Source organism: Sphaerodactylus townsendi, linkage group LG06 (assembly GCF_021028975.2).
Source record: "Sphaerodactylus townsendi isolate TG3544 linkage group LG06, MPM_Stown_v2.3, whole genome shotgun sequence".
NCBI classification, from domain to species: Eukaryota; Metazoa; Chordata; class Lepidosauria; order Squamata; family Sphaerodactylidae; genus Sphaerodactylus; species Sphaerodactylus townsendi.
In genome coordinates this window covers 71,031,772-71,045,191 of record NC_059430.1, presented here as the reverse complement: position 1 = coordinate 71,045,191, position 13,420 = coordinate 71,031,772, and the positions used below count along the sequence as shown (strand labels likewise).

Sequence of the window (13,420 nt, the reverse complement as noted above, 5' to 3'; positions counted from 1 at the left end):
ATCAGCCCCTTCCAATTGGCCATGCTGGAAGGGGCTGATGGGAATATGCTCAGCCTCCTGTCCCATCTAGGTCTAAAAGGGGCTTCCTCCTCACCATATATCCTCTGTGGGCAGGGGAATTGTTCTACCCTAACTTCGGGAGCCCGGCAGCGAAGGGGCGGGTGTGGGGTTGGGCTCCTGGGGCGTCATCCAGAGGAGGTCTTGTCTTCAGGTGCCATTTGGACCCCGTATGCCTCTGAGCCCAGGACTTCTGTATTTACATTGCAAGCATATCTGAGTATGCCCACTGTCACATGTTCTGATTGGCTGTTGTTTTTGAGTGGCAGTTTGAATGAATGTCAGGCAGGGAAATCAGGGGGTGGATGGAGGGGTGGGGAGGTCAGGAGCTGAGTAGGAAAAATAAACTGGTTCTCCTCCCATGGTGTTTGCATGGTAGCAGGCTCACCCAAGGATTTTTGAAAAAAATCACCCAATTGGCGATTTTTGAAAATCCTGGGATGGGGGAAATATTGCAGGGCAAATCCACTTTAGGACCGAACTTCTGGGCCAGTCTATGATATTTCTATTGCTCAACCCAGGATATTTGGACAGTGCAGAAACGGCCCTAATGTATTTTTTTAGATATATTTTTCTGCAAACCTGGGGCATTGCTCAGGTTTGTAGGCAGCTCTGGAGAATTATCAGCACCAGTGACCAGATTGACGTATCCCCAGATTTGGCCAACTGTTATTAGGATATTGATGATAGTTTGTCTTCTCCTGCAAAGGACAAAATAGAAAAAGACACACATTATATCAAAGCAGGATTCAAAGGGGGAGTTCCATTAGTATTTGTTCAGCATTGCAGTGGCTGGAAGTAACAGCAGGATGGTGCTTTGTTTTTTGTTGTTGTTGTTGTATTTCACCACGAGGCTATAGAAATAGGTGGATGCCTCAAAATTATATATTTTATGCATGAAACTCGCCTTCAACAAGGTAAAATGTAGAAACTGCAAATGATGGCATGGGATAATCACAGTATGTACATCTGAACATTTATACTGCACATAATTTGTCTTTTTTTGAAACCAATGATACATGAAACATGAGAGCTTTGAGAATGCTCAATAGCATACACTGGTGGCAGAAAAAGGAATATTTTCTATGCTCAGATCATATAACCTTGCTCTTACAACTTATATTGTTCTAGCTTCTAGATAACACATACCCTTCTAATTCCTCATTACTGATCATCAGTTGTACAACTTCTGAGCATACGGGCAGTGATGACCCAGATGCTGACAGACCTACATATATATCATTCATTCACTCACTTCATTTAGGTAATTATAGCCTATTTCCTACCCAAATGGGGACCAAAGAAGCTTACAACATTGTTGTTCCTTCTTTATTTTTAGCTTCATAACAACCTTGTAAAGTAGATTAAGCTGATTGGTCCAAGTTTTCTCAGCAAGCTTCCATGATAGAGTAGGGATTTGAGCTAGATTTCTGAGATCCCAGGGTGATGCTCTAACTAATAGAACACACTGTCATTAATTCATTCATTCATTAAATTTTAGACACTCATTAATGGGAATGCATATATGAGGAGAAAATATGGAATTATGTCCTCTTTTTGTTAAATTTTAATCAGTTATTTGGTGAAGCATAACATTTGTATTGTTTTAGTTTGCAATTTTGGTATGAAACTAATCAAAAAGAAATGTGATACAGGTTGAAAAATCTCTTCAGGAAATAGTTAAAGAAAGAAAGAAAACTCTTCAGGAAATAGTTAAAGAAAGAAAGAAAGAAAAGTAATTTACCCTAAAAAAGTGAGAAAGTTCTAGAAGAAGAGGAAGAAGAGTTTGGATTTATATCCCCCCTTTCTCTCCTGTAGGAGACTCAAGTACTATATCACTACAATGACAGGGAACTGAAATACACAGGTTCAGATAAAAAGATTGAACTAGGTCTTCATTAAAATTTAGGGTATATTAATTAAATTCAATTATCTTAATTAACTAATTCAATTAAACAGAGGTTTGTTGGCATTATGCACAGTCTGTCTGCTTGTCAGCTCCACTCATTCCTTGTCATGTGATACATGAAACTGCCTTACACTGAGTCAGACACCATTGGTCTATCAAGGTTAGTGTTATCTACTCAAACAGTGTTTTTCCAGAGTCTTAGGTACAGGTCATTCACATCACCAACAAATGGATCTTTTTTTTTACCTTGGGAGGCCAGAGATTGAACCTGGAACATTCTGTGAGTGTCCCACCCATAGCTTGATTTAACCCTTCCCATCAAGTATCAGGCAAAGAGAGATGCAAAGAACAAGGGGAAGCGCATGGGCACAGGCAAGCAGGCAAAATTAAGGCCTATATCCTTCTCTTTAAATATAATTGTGACAGCTCAGTATCTATCTGAAGTTTGACTTCATTTACACACACCCATTAGTATGAACACAGTAAAATACAAATGAGAAAAAACATAGCATTTTCAACTGTAGCTCCCAATGTATTCAGATTTTTTCCACCCCACACACAAACATTTCAGGCAGCTGAGTATCCATCAGACTCCATACATCAAAATCCACTTTCCATAGCATCTCTTAATAGAAACAACTTGCATGAAAAATTTAGTGATCTACAGAGAATCCTTTTTTCAACCCAAATACTTGTTTTACTTGTTGTTTCTTAGCCAACAGCCTTTCCATATTGTGAATATTTGCTGTTCTAAAGATAAGTGTCTAGCTACCCATCAGCTTGCGTCTTATCTCTTATTGCAAAACCTTTCAGGCTGGGTATGTTCATGTTCTTTTACAGTGCAGTTCACTTTGAGACAAAAGCAAGAGAATTTGTTTCAGATGAACTGTTTCCTTTTAACAGACACTTTCCAGCTCACTAAAGTTATCTTCAAAATAATAGAAATCAAAAGGGAATTGAGATTCCCCCTCCCCAAAGATCAGGACAGCAAAAAAAAATTCGTATACATACCAGAAATTCCACTGACATTTTTAGTCAATCACTATGTGTGTACCAACATGGTGGCTCTGCTCAGATATCACACAAAACCACGTATTAATTAATCCGTTATTTGTGTGACTGTCCCAGTGTAGGCATTGCATGAACTATTAAAAACTGTTAGCTAGGGTCCACCATAAAGATGGTTTGAAACTGCTACTTAGGGTCTATTCGAAAGATGCTTTGAAATTAATTTATTAATAGTGATTTTAACTATGTTTTTGTGTAGCATAATGACATAGACGTCCTGCAGTTTTCTGAACTGTAGACACCTTTGGGATTCTGGCATAGTATGGTGGGCACAGCCACAAAATGGCTGCCACAGAAGGTGGAACCAACTACAAAATGGTTGCCACAGCCTACATATGCTACGGTGACAGCAACTGCCAAAACAACATGTTAAAAAAATCTACACAGCCAATCAAATCTCCAATGGCCAATCAGAAGCCTTCCTGGGCAAAAGCCCACTTGACTACACCCACTTTGTAAAAACACTTTTCAGGTAAATGACTCGTGAAGCTCATGCTGGAATTGATTTTATTAGTCTTTAATGTGCCACTGGACCCATTTTGTTTTTCTGCTACAAACTAACACCAGTTACCGATCTGGAGTTTTAAAAGCACATTAATATCTATAATGTATTCTGTATACACTGGTAAAGTTTTGTCAGTTCTGGCACAACAGATCAAATTCTCCCTTTGGCAAATCTCCCAAGCTCCTTTAATTCACATTCTAATCTGAAAGGCCAGACACAAAAAAGCATGGCTATCACAAGTTTTTTCCTATTGACAAATACATTTTTGGAAAGAAAGAGAATCCATTTGCTAATAAACAGTTCTCATCCTATCCTTAGACCAGAATTGACATGAAACTATTGTTTGATATAATTATGCTGAGAACTGCAGAACAGATGAGTCCCAAAACCTTACTCTGTCTTCAATTACTATATAAACATTAATTATAGCATACTAGGAAATCAACATGACACTATGGATGTTTTAGACAACAAAAACACTTAATTACTGCTGCTAGGGTTACCAAGTCTTGAAACAAAGTACTTGGAACCTGGTTCCAACATGAGGAGCTCAGAGTTGGTCTGGTGTGGGCCCCTGATACAAAGTTCAGTGTTTTGTTGATTGGTGTAAGGCTGGAGAGCAGTGACCAGGTCCAGAGACAGAACCCACCACACAAGTTGTCTATTTACTAAAGATGTGCGATTTCAAATGTGTGTATGAAAAGATGGTATTTCCCACTTCAAATAGCCTTAAAGGGAAAAAAATATGTTATGTGTTTATAGCAACTCTAACTTTGTTCCCACCTCTGTTCATTTCTTATTTTGAATACCCAAGAGGTGAGACTTCATGGGGTTGCCATGAGTTGGCTGTGACTTTATCACATACTTGTCTTTATTAGTCTGTCTTTCTTCTAAAGTAAAGTAGCACCTCAAGGCAACTCACAATGTCAAAAATTCCAAACTTCACATACACGCTATAGGGGTCAGTGTTATCAGTCACAGACCAGGAAAGGGATTTGAGCGTCTTAGTTGATAGTTCCATGGGAATGTCAGCTCAATGAATGGCAGCTGTGAAAAAGACAAACTCTATGCTAGGGATAATTAGGAAAGGAATTGATAATAAAACTGCAAAGATTGTCATGCCCTTATATAAAGCAGTGGTACGACCGCACTTGGAGTACTGTGTCCAGTTCTGGTCGCCACATCTCAAAAAGGATATCGAAGAGATAGAAAAAGTGCAGAGAAGGGCAATGAGGATGATTGAGGGATTGGAGCACCTTCCTTATAAGGAGAGGCTGCAGCATTTGGAACTCTTTAGTTTGGAGAGGAGATGTCTGAGGGGGGATATGATTGAAGTCTATAAAATTATGCATGGGATAGAAAATGTCGGCAGAGAGAATTTTTTCTCTCTTTCTCACAATACTAGAACCAGGGGCATTCATTGAAAATGCTGGGGGGAAGAATTAGGACTAATAAAAGGAAACATTTCTTCATGCAACATGTGATTGGTGTTTGGAATATGCTGCCACAGGAGGTGGTGATGGCCACTAAACTGGATAGCTTTAAAAAGGGCTTGGACAGATTTATGGAGGAGAAGTCGATCTCTGGCTACCAATCTTGATCCTCCTTGATCTCAGGTTGCAAATGCCTTAGCAGACCAGGTGCTCAGGAGCAGGAGCAGGAGAAGGCCATTGCTTTCACATCCTGCACGTGAGCTCCCAAAGGCACCTGGTGGGCCACTGCGAGTAGCAGAGTGCTGGACTAGATGGACTTTGGTCTGATCCAAGAGGCTTGTCCTTATGTTCTTATGTCAAACAGTCAATGACTAACATTTTAAAAATAAAATCAATAATCATTATAACCTAGACTGAGGCTTCCCCTTTTATCAGTTGGCTTCCTTAACTCTTTAAGGTAAAGTAATAGTGTAATGAAAAGAAGAGGCCACATACTTAAGGGACAAGACAGTTATATTTGTTGAAGACAGTGTCCTTAAGTTAGACAGAAGACTTTCTATGCATATCAAATTGGATTCAACAGACTTTGAGAGGAGGAAAATAGCTACTTTCTATATGGATTAAAAGAATTTGTGAAAAAAATGACAGCATGATCTGGCTTCAGAAATCATTCTCACATCCTCCATTTTAGCCTCCTAACAACCACTCCATGAGGAGTATTAGGCTGAGAATTTGACTGGCCCAAGGTCACCCAGCGAACTTTCATGTCAGAGTGAGGATTAGAACCATTTATTCGGAGGGAGAAGTCATGGAAGACTGAAGCACAAGGCAGACTGAAAGGAAAAACCATTGCTGTCCAGACTAAAAACAAATCGTGTACCAGGCTTCAGCCTGGCGACACCATTGCGGCGGGGGAGGAAGGAGTGCAATGCCTTTTCCCTGCCGGCTGGCTGAGGCAGTCATGTGGTGTGGAACTGCCATGTGACAAGGGCCTGGCAGCCTATAAAGGGCTGCACCGGCAGTGATCGGCCTCTTTCAAGGCCGGCTTCAGAGAAGGAAAAAAGAGGATTTTCCCTCTGGATCCCTTGACTAGGCCTTTGAAAGAGACTGAGTGAGGTGCAGGGTGTTATTTGCCACCTTTCCTTCCCTCACTCAGCTAGTTGGAGGAGCTTAGGGCTCTCTTGGCTTTACGTTGCTGCATTGTGTTGGAGGCCTGTTGTGCCCCACAGCTGCAGCTATTGGTAAGAGCGGGGGGGAGTCCCCAGGGAGGGGGCCTGTTTTCCCTGTTGTGGCTCTGATGCCAGGACCAGGGCAGACTGAAAGGAAAAACCATTGCTGTCCAGACTAAAAACAAATGTCACCAAGGCTCAGGCTGGAAATTAACATATAAATGCAATTATTGTGGTGTGATTGCTATTAATAAAGTTGTCATAAAATTCTAAAGATGAAATGAACTTTCACAAGAGCAAGATCACTCTAAATCACGGGTCGGCAACCTGCGGCTCGCGAGCCGCAAACGGCTCTTCCACGCTTGTTGTGCGGCTCCTGGCATGGCTGCCCCTTCCTGGGGAGCATGCAGAATCTCCCTCCCTCGAGGGAAGAAAAAAGCGGCGCCCAGCTCAGGCAGGCCCCCCTCCCCGCGGAGGGGAGAAGAAAGCAGCGCCTGCACTTGGCGGGCTGCTGGTTGCATGCTTCGTGCTTGAGCAGGGAGCATGGGTGACCCCCCTCCCTGCGGAGGGGAGAAGAAAGCGGCGCCCACACTCAGTGGGCCGCTGGTTGCACGCTCCCTGCTCGAGCAGGGAGCGTGGGGGACCCCCCTCCCCTGGGGCGGAGAAAACTATTTTTCTCTGTAGCACTTCATGGATTTCACAAGCAACACACTATAATTGTTTCATACAAAGCGTAAAGGTAAAAAACCAAAACACACAGTGTTATCTTCATTTTAAATGTCAAAAAGTATTTGCGGCTCCATGTGTTTTCTTTTCCATGGAAAATGGGTCCAAATGGCTCTTTGAGTTTGAAAGGTTGCTGACCCCTGCTTTAGATTATGAACATGGTATTTGAAGCATTACATGAGTGGTTCAGGGATATTACTGATAACACTGGATATTACTGGTTTGAGTACTACCAGAACATGACCTAAAAAGTATAAAAGGAGATGTTTCCTTATACAGAAGTATGTCATGGTGCAAATTTCATATCTTCACAAAAGTGTTCCAAAGAACAGTGTTCTCTTCTTATATGTAGACCATGATATTTACATGTTTTACAACTTCAGTTACTATAACAACAGGTCCTGGTCTCTTGAATTGCTGAACTCATATTTTTTGAGAAGATGTTTAAAAGACAATGTGTGAAATGTCACATAGAACAGTACTAAAAGGAGTGCAACATAAAAAGCATAGAAAGAGACAGAGTCTTTGAAAATAGAAGATTTCCATTAAATACAACAAAACCTTTTTACCATTTCTGTTTCACATGCAAATTAATTTGTCTGGAGAGTATTTTGTGCACATGGAAAGAATATAAATTGGAACAGAAACAGTCACTGTAAGCACTTCACCACCTGATTCTGATGAAATCAAATTGTAATCTTGACTAGATTTTTGCTTAATGAACATTTGGGATATTCTTCCCCTCCATCCCCACCTCCCTACCATATGAGCACAAATCTTTATATACCCTGAAAAAAATGGAATGCCTTGTCATCTCAGAAATGATCTATGGAATGTAAACATAATTCTGAGATAAGAGGTCATTCATGAACTGAGAAAAATCATTTCATATCCTATTAATGCTAGAATATTCTTCTCCCCCATGGCATTTCAAACTAGATCAAAGTGATCTAGTATTTTCAGGCCATAGATGTGAGATTAGGCAAAAGGATGGACCCTAATTGTAACCATAGATCTGTAAAATAAGCCCTTATTACAGTTGTTGGAGGTAAACAGAACCTTGTTCCACTAAACTGATCTTATACCTTGGATGACCGTATTGACTTGTGGATAAAGGCTAATGCAGTCCTCTCAGTCCAGATATTTTCAACCCAGTTTTTTGTTTGTTTTTAGCCAGAATTGAGTATTTGTGGCTTGGACAACTGCAAAACTGCATGCTGCACAAGCAGCTAGCAAGGACTAGTGATAACAACCACCTAAAGATTGCCAGGATTCTCCACCTACACCCAAAGAGTCTTGATATGAGCAATAAAAATACAGCGTTGCACTTACCTGTGTAACTATAGTTTATTAAGTGGGTTTCTATGCAAACACCCACTTGCTTTCCAAGCTTTCTTTTCTGCACTGCACTTCTAAATAGTACTCAGTTTCCCTCCCTCTGGGAAGTTCCTACTCAAATGGTTACATGATGGGATGGGAAGGAATGCTCTTTTCCTCATCATTGCCATGGGCAGACAAGAAGTAGTAAAATATTATATATAAAATATATAATAATATATAATAAAGTATAAAATATTAACAACAATACCATTGCTGTGTGAAAAACTAGTCACCCACAGTGGGGTAGGAGGAGGGGATATGTGTTTGCACAGAAACTCACTTGATGAACTACAGTTACACAGGCAAGTGCTACATGATATTTCATCTTTGTGGATATTCCATGTAGCCTCACATTGGAAGACTAGCAAACTCAATTACTTGGCACCAGGCATGAGGCTTTCTATTAACCAGTTGCTGGCAAGCCTTGCATTTTGAATTGTTTTTAATTTCCCCCCAAATTTAACACACCAACTGTGGAATCTATTGTCATGCTATTGCTCCATGCCCAGTTTTATTGTTTCATTCAGTGGTTGCCTGCTTGAGATCTCTTTATACAAGGCATTTTCTTCTTAGCCATATTTTATTGAAATGTCAACTAGCACCAGCAGCCTCCTTTCCGTGGATTTTTTTAACTTAGAGATATCTTGGCTCCAACATGAGTCTTTAATAATGTTGCCAATCCTCTGATAAGTTGTTCACATCTGATATTTAGCCCCAGTACCTAATGCTTGAGAATCCACGTTGATTCTCTTCACATTCTGCCTCTGCATCCCAAGATCTATGAATATTAAGTTGTGCTTGCCCCAAAGCAAAAGTATACTCTCTAAGATATTTGCTGAGATCATGAGTCTCGCTGCCCCATTTTTTAAAACAAAGGCATTAGTGAGAAAGCCATGCAAAAATGTAAGGCATTCAAAAATAAGGAAAATGGAAATTCAGTATTTTTTGTATTAAAGGAGGGGGGAGGAGATGCATTGGTTCAAAGCACCTTATTCTGTGTTCCCTTGAATAATGCAAAAAGAGCAACACTCCTAAGACTGGTATCGAGATAGCTTTGCCTAGAAACACTGGAAGTGAACAGCTATGGCCCTACCTCATGAAATGTTGTCATCTGCATTAAAAGCTTTAACACTAATTGAACCTTTGGGGTGCTGTGTATAATTATAATGCATAATAATATATGGATATATTTAATTTAAATTATGTGCACGATCTTCACAGAACAATTATCACAAAAAGAGTTGAATCAGAGATTGGGAACAAGAAAAATACTCCCCCTGATCTTCAGATGAAAAGGAGGGCTAGGGGGCAGTGCCAAAGGCATCCCCAGAAGAGCAAGATTTTGAGGAGGGATATGAAGTTAGAAAGAGTATTGTCGAAGGCTTTCACAGCTGGATTCAACTGGTTGTTGTGGGTTTTCCAGGCTGCGTCATCGTGGTTTGGTAGATCTTGTTCCTAACATTTCGCCTGCATCTGTGGCTGGCATTTTCAGAGGCTGGCATTTTCACCTCTGAAGATGCCAGCCACAGATTCAGGAGAAACGTTAGGAATAAGATCTATCAGACCACGGCCACACAGCCCGGAAAACCCACAACAATCAGTTAGAAAGATAGCATCATGCAGGTATTCCATAAAGCAGTTCCAGTAAAAAGGAGTAGTAATGCACAGTTGCTTGAAGAAGCAGGAAACCTTGGTGTGGTTGAGGGTAGTAGAGTTAGCAACTAGTTTTCCCAGTAACCAGTTCCAAGGAATATTTCCTCTGATAACAAGGTTGGTAGTGAAGATGAAACATACATGTAAACAGAAGATTTGTAAAAATAGCTTCTCATCTGTTTACTCATTAAAATTATCCAATAAACAGACTACACTTAATATTAATCACAACAGACTACACTTAATATTAATCACACTACAGATATAGCACTCCTAATTTATAAACTATGATTGCACAATATTGTTGCTACACTGTGCTGATAATTACATCACTTACACATATTAAATGGTTCCCACAGTCACTCTTTAGGAAATAATAAATTGCTTAATTTTAAGACAGACCCATCAGGTTAAGATAATTTACGAGATGCAACAGCACAGTTTTTAAATACATTTGTTATATTAAACTAAACAGAGGCCTGCTAGGTTTGTTGTTGTAAATGCATCATCAGAAGCAGCAGCATCCAAAGAATTCTCAGCGGGTGCTCCATAAGCTGGCACAGAAGTATCTCTTAAATTATTTCCAGAAGATTGTTCTAGAGATGCATGTCTTTCATCATACTTTATGCCTCAGCAACAACCCATTCTAATATTTGCTCTATACTATACAATTCTCAGTGCAACTAGGATTTCTAGACTAGAAGGATCTGAGAAGAAAGTTGTGGTTTGGAGTCCGAAGATGCAATGCACTACTACATTTTTCTCCATCTTCGTCTCTCTTGTGTTAGCAAAAGGTTCTTTGTACTGGAGGAATGTGCCACTGTTGGTGGAATGGATCTAGAGAATCAATCACCATCTGTGATTATTATAATTATGAATTGGTATATTTTGATATTTTTGATATTTTCATGTTCTATATTGCTGTTATATTGTTGGAATGTTGTGAGCAGCTCTGAGCCTGAAAGGGGAGAGGCAGCACATTAAATCCAATAAACTAAACAAACGTTTTACACTAAAAAAATACTGTACATCATGGCCAATTACACATAAAGTGTATTCTGCGAGGTGGAGGTGAAGGGATGCTGCAGCAAGATTTCTTGTATGAACGTATGCCCTCCAACCCCGTTTTCACTTTCCACTCTCTGTGGCAAGCAAATCCATTTATAGCATGATTTTAATTTTGCTTTGCTGTCAGAGCAGGAAAGATTTGCCAGTGAACACAGCTTTGCCCCTAGCCTCTTCCCTCCGCCCGCAGTCAGCCTGCCTAGTCTACCCCCCCTCCCTAGCACTTGCTTTGCATGCTTCTCCTTTGCCCTCCTCCCTGTAACCAATTACTTCCTACTTCTTGTCTTGCAGAATCATATCTATTGCCTATGGACTCCCTGCTCCTGCATATCTTTAGATCTTTATATTTTTTTTAAAAAATAAATAAACATATTGATAGATTGATAAATCGATACTAACATTAAAAAATGTAAAAAAAATAAGACTAGTCCAAATACCTGATTTGCCCCTGCATTTGATCAACAAACAGGGCTGTGAGCCACCATAGGGATAAACTTTACGTGGCCTTCCTCGATCTGAAAAGTGCTTTTGATCTGGTCTCCAGGGACCTTCTCTGGCATAAGCTATTACATATGAAAATAGATCTTTGCCTTCATGCACTCATATGCAGCTTATACTCCAATACTAGCAGCAAAGTACGCTGCAATTCTGAAGGCCTCCTAATCCTGGAAATTCCATCTAATACAGGGGTTAAGCAGGGCTGCATTCTAGCCCCTTACCTATTTAATCTATTCATTAATGATCTGATACCACATCTGTTGATGGCTAATGGCCATTGTCCCATTATGAAGTTGCAAAAGATCCCAGCGCTATCATATGCAGACGATGCGGTGCCCCTATCACATATGAAAATAGGTCTTACTCGACTCCTTCGTGCATTTGTCACTTATTGCAATCAGAGTGCTTTGGAAATCAATTACTCCAAATCAAAGATATTGGGTTTTGCCTATTATTTGGAAGATAAATGGACATGCCATCGAACAAGTGTCCTCTTTTCGATATCTTGGGGTGACATTTCACTTTAACCTAAAATGGTTGTCCCACCTGAAGCAGGCCAAAACTCTTGCACCCCATAACACTACCACAATTAAGCGGTTCTTCTTCACTAAAGGGGCCCATGCATTCCATCTGCTGTTAAAATCTTCAAAATCAAATTACTTCCCAAAATCCTGTATGGTGCTCTCATTTGGGTTGGCAGCCCCTTCAAAAAACTTGAGAACATTCAATCTAATTTTCTCCACAAACTCTTGGGTTTACCCAACTATATTGCCTATGACAGTATCTGTCTACAGCTGGGCCTAAATTTCATCACATTCAAAATCTGGTTACTAACCTTGACATACTGACCAAGCCTCCATTTTAGAGTCAAGCCTGACAGTGTAATACAGCTACGTTAGCTGTCCCTTTCCGTTCTACTTGGCACCAACTAATTCTTAACAGAATTAACTCTTTACGGTTTTCCTTGGACTACTTTATGAATTTGGATGATCACCAATCTTTTAAAATCCTAAAACAAAGAATATTCGATCAAGAAAACCAAGCACTTTTATCACAGGCAAACAGAGTTTGTTTCCCCTTGAGTTAGGGAATTCTTCCTTCAAGAGGAACATTGCCAGCATATTTCACCAACCTGACTTCACCAGCTATGATACTATCATTAATGCAGGCCCAGCTAAATGTCCTTCCTTCAGCCATCACATGGGAAGATTTTCTCAAGTCCCTTTACAAGAAAGACTATATAAATGCCCCCTCAAGCAAGTCAAGTCCACCAAACATATTCTATTGCGCTACATCAATCATATCAAACAGAGGAGATTATACATCGAGCCTCACATAAATAGATGTTTACCCCTCTCCAACCCAGATAAGATCCAGCTGCTTTTAAATGACTGTAATGCTAGATGAACTGAAGATGCAAAATTTCTAGCATCTATTTTATCAAGCACATGTAAACCAAATAATTGATTTCAAAACCTTTGATTCTTTTCCCCTTTTTTACCTATGCCATTAAAGGTTAGAAATAAATAAAAATAAACTGGGCTGCCTCCAGCTTCCTAGTTTTATACACAAACAATCAGTAATTCAAGACCACACTGGGAAAATCCCATCAGACTTGACACTTGGGTTTACAGCACATTGATAGACAGATGATTGTGAACCTGGGGATCTTAGCAATTGGCAGTTCACGTTGTCCTTTTGTAGTTTTGCATTTTTCACACTGCCATTACTCCTCCCTCACTTCCCACAATAAAAGACAATCAGAGTTCCGGCAAAGTGTACAGATACTGTATTCAAGACCTTTCTTTAATAAACATTTTTATGTTGATATATTGATCTATTGATAGATTGAGTTATTGATCAGATTAAAAATAAAAATGAAAGATTATATTGAAAATTATAGCACACACATGCACAATACAGAATCCATGAAACACCGTGTGTCCCCCCACCCCAA

At 39.9% G+C, this 13,420-nt stretch overlaps 1 protein-coding gene across 1 annotated transcript in view; it reads right to left on the bottom strand.

Moving 5' to 3' along the window:
• MDFIC (MyoD family inhibitor domain containing) overlaps positions 1-13,420 on the bottom strand; it is a 103,550-nt gene that overhangs the window by 1,960 nt on the left and 88,170 nt on the right. Inside the window, exon 5 of the transcript XR_007244836.1 lies at positions 640-758. The gene's annotated coding sequence lies outside the window, so the exon portion shown is untranslated. The remainder of the gene's footprint in view (positions 1-639; positions 759-13,420) is intronic.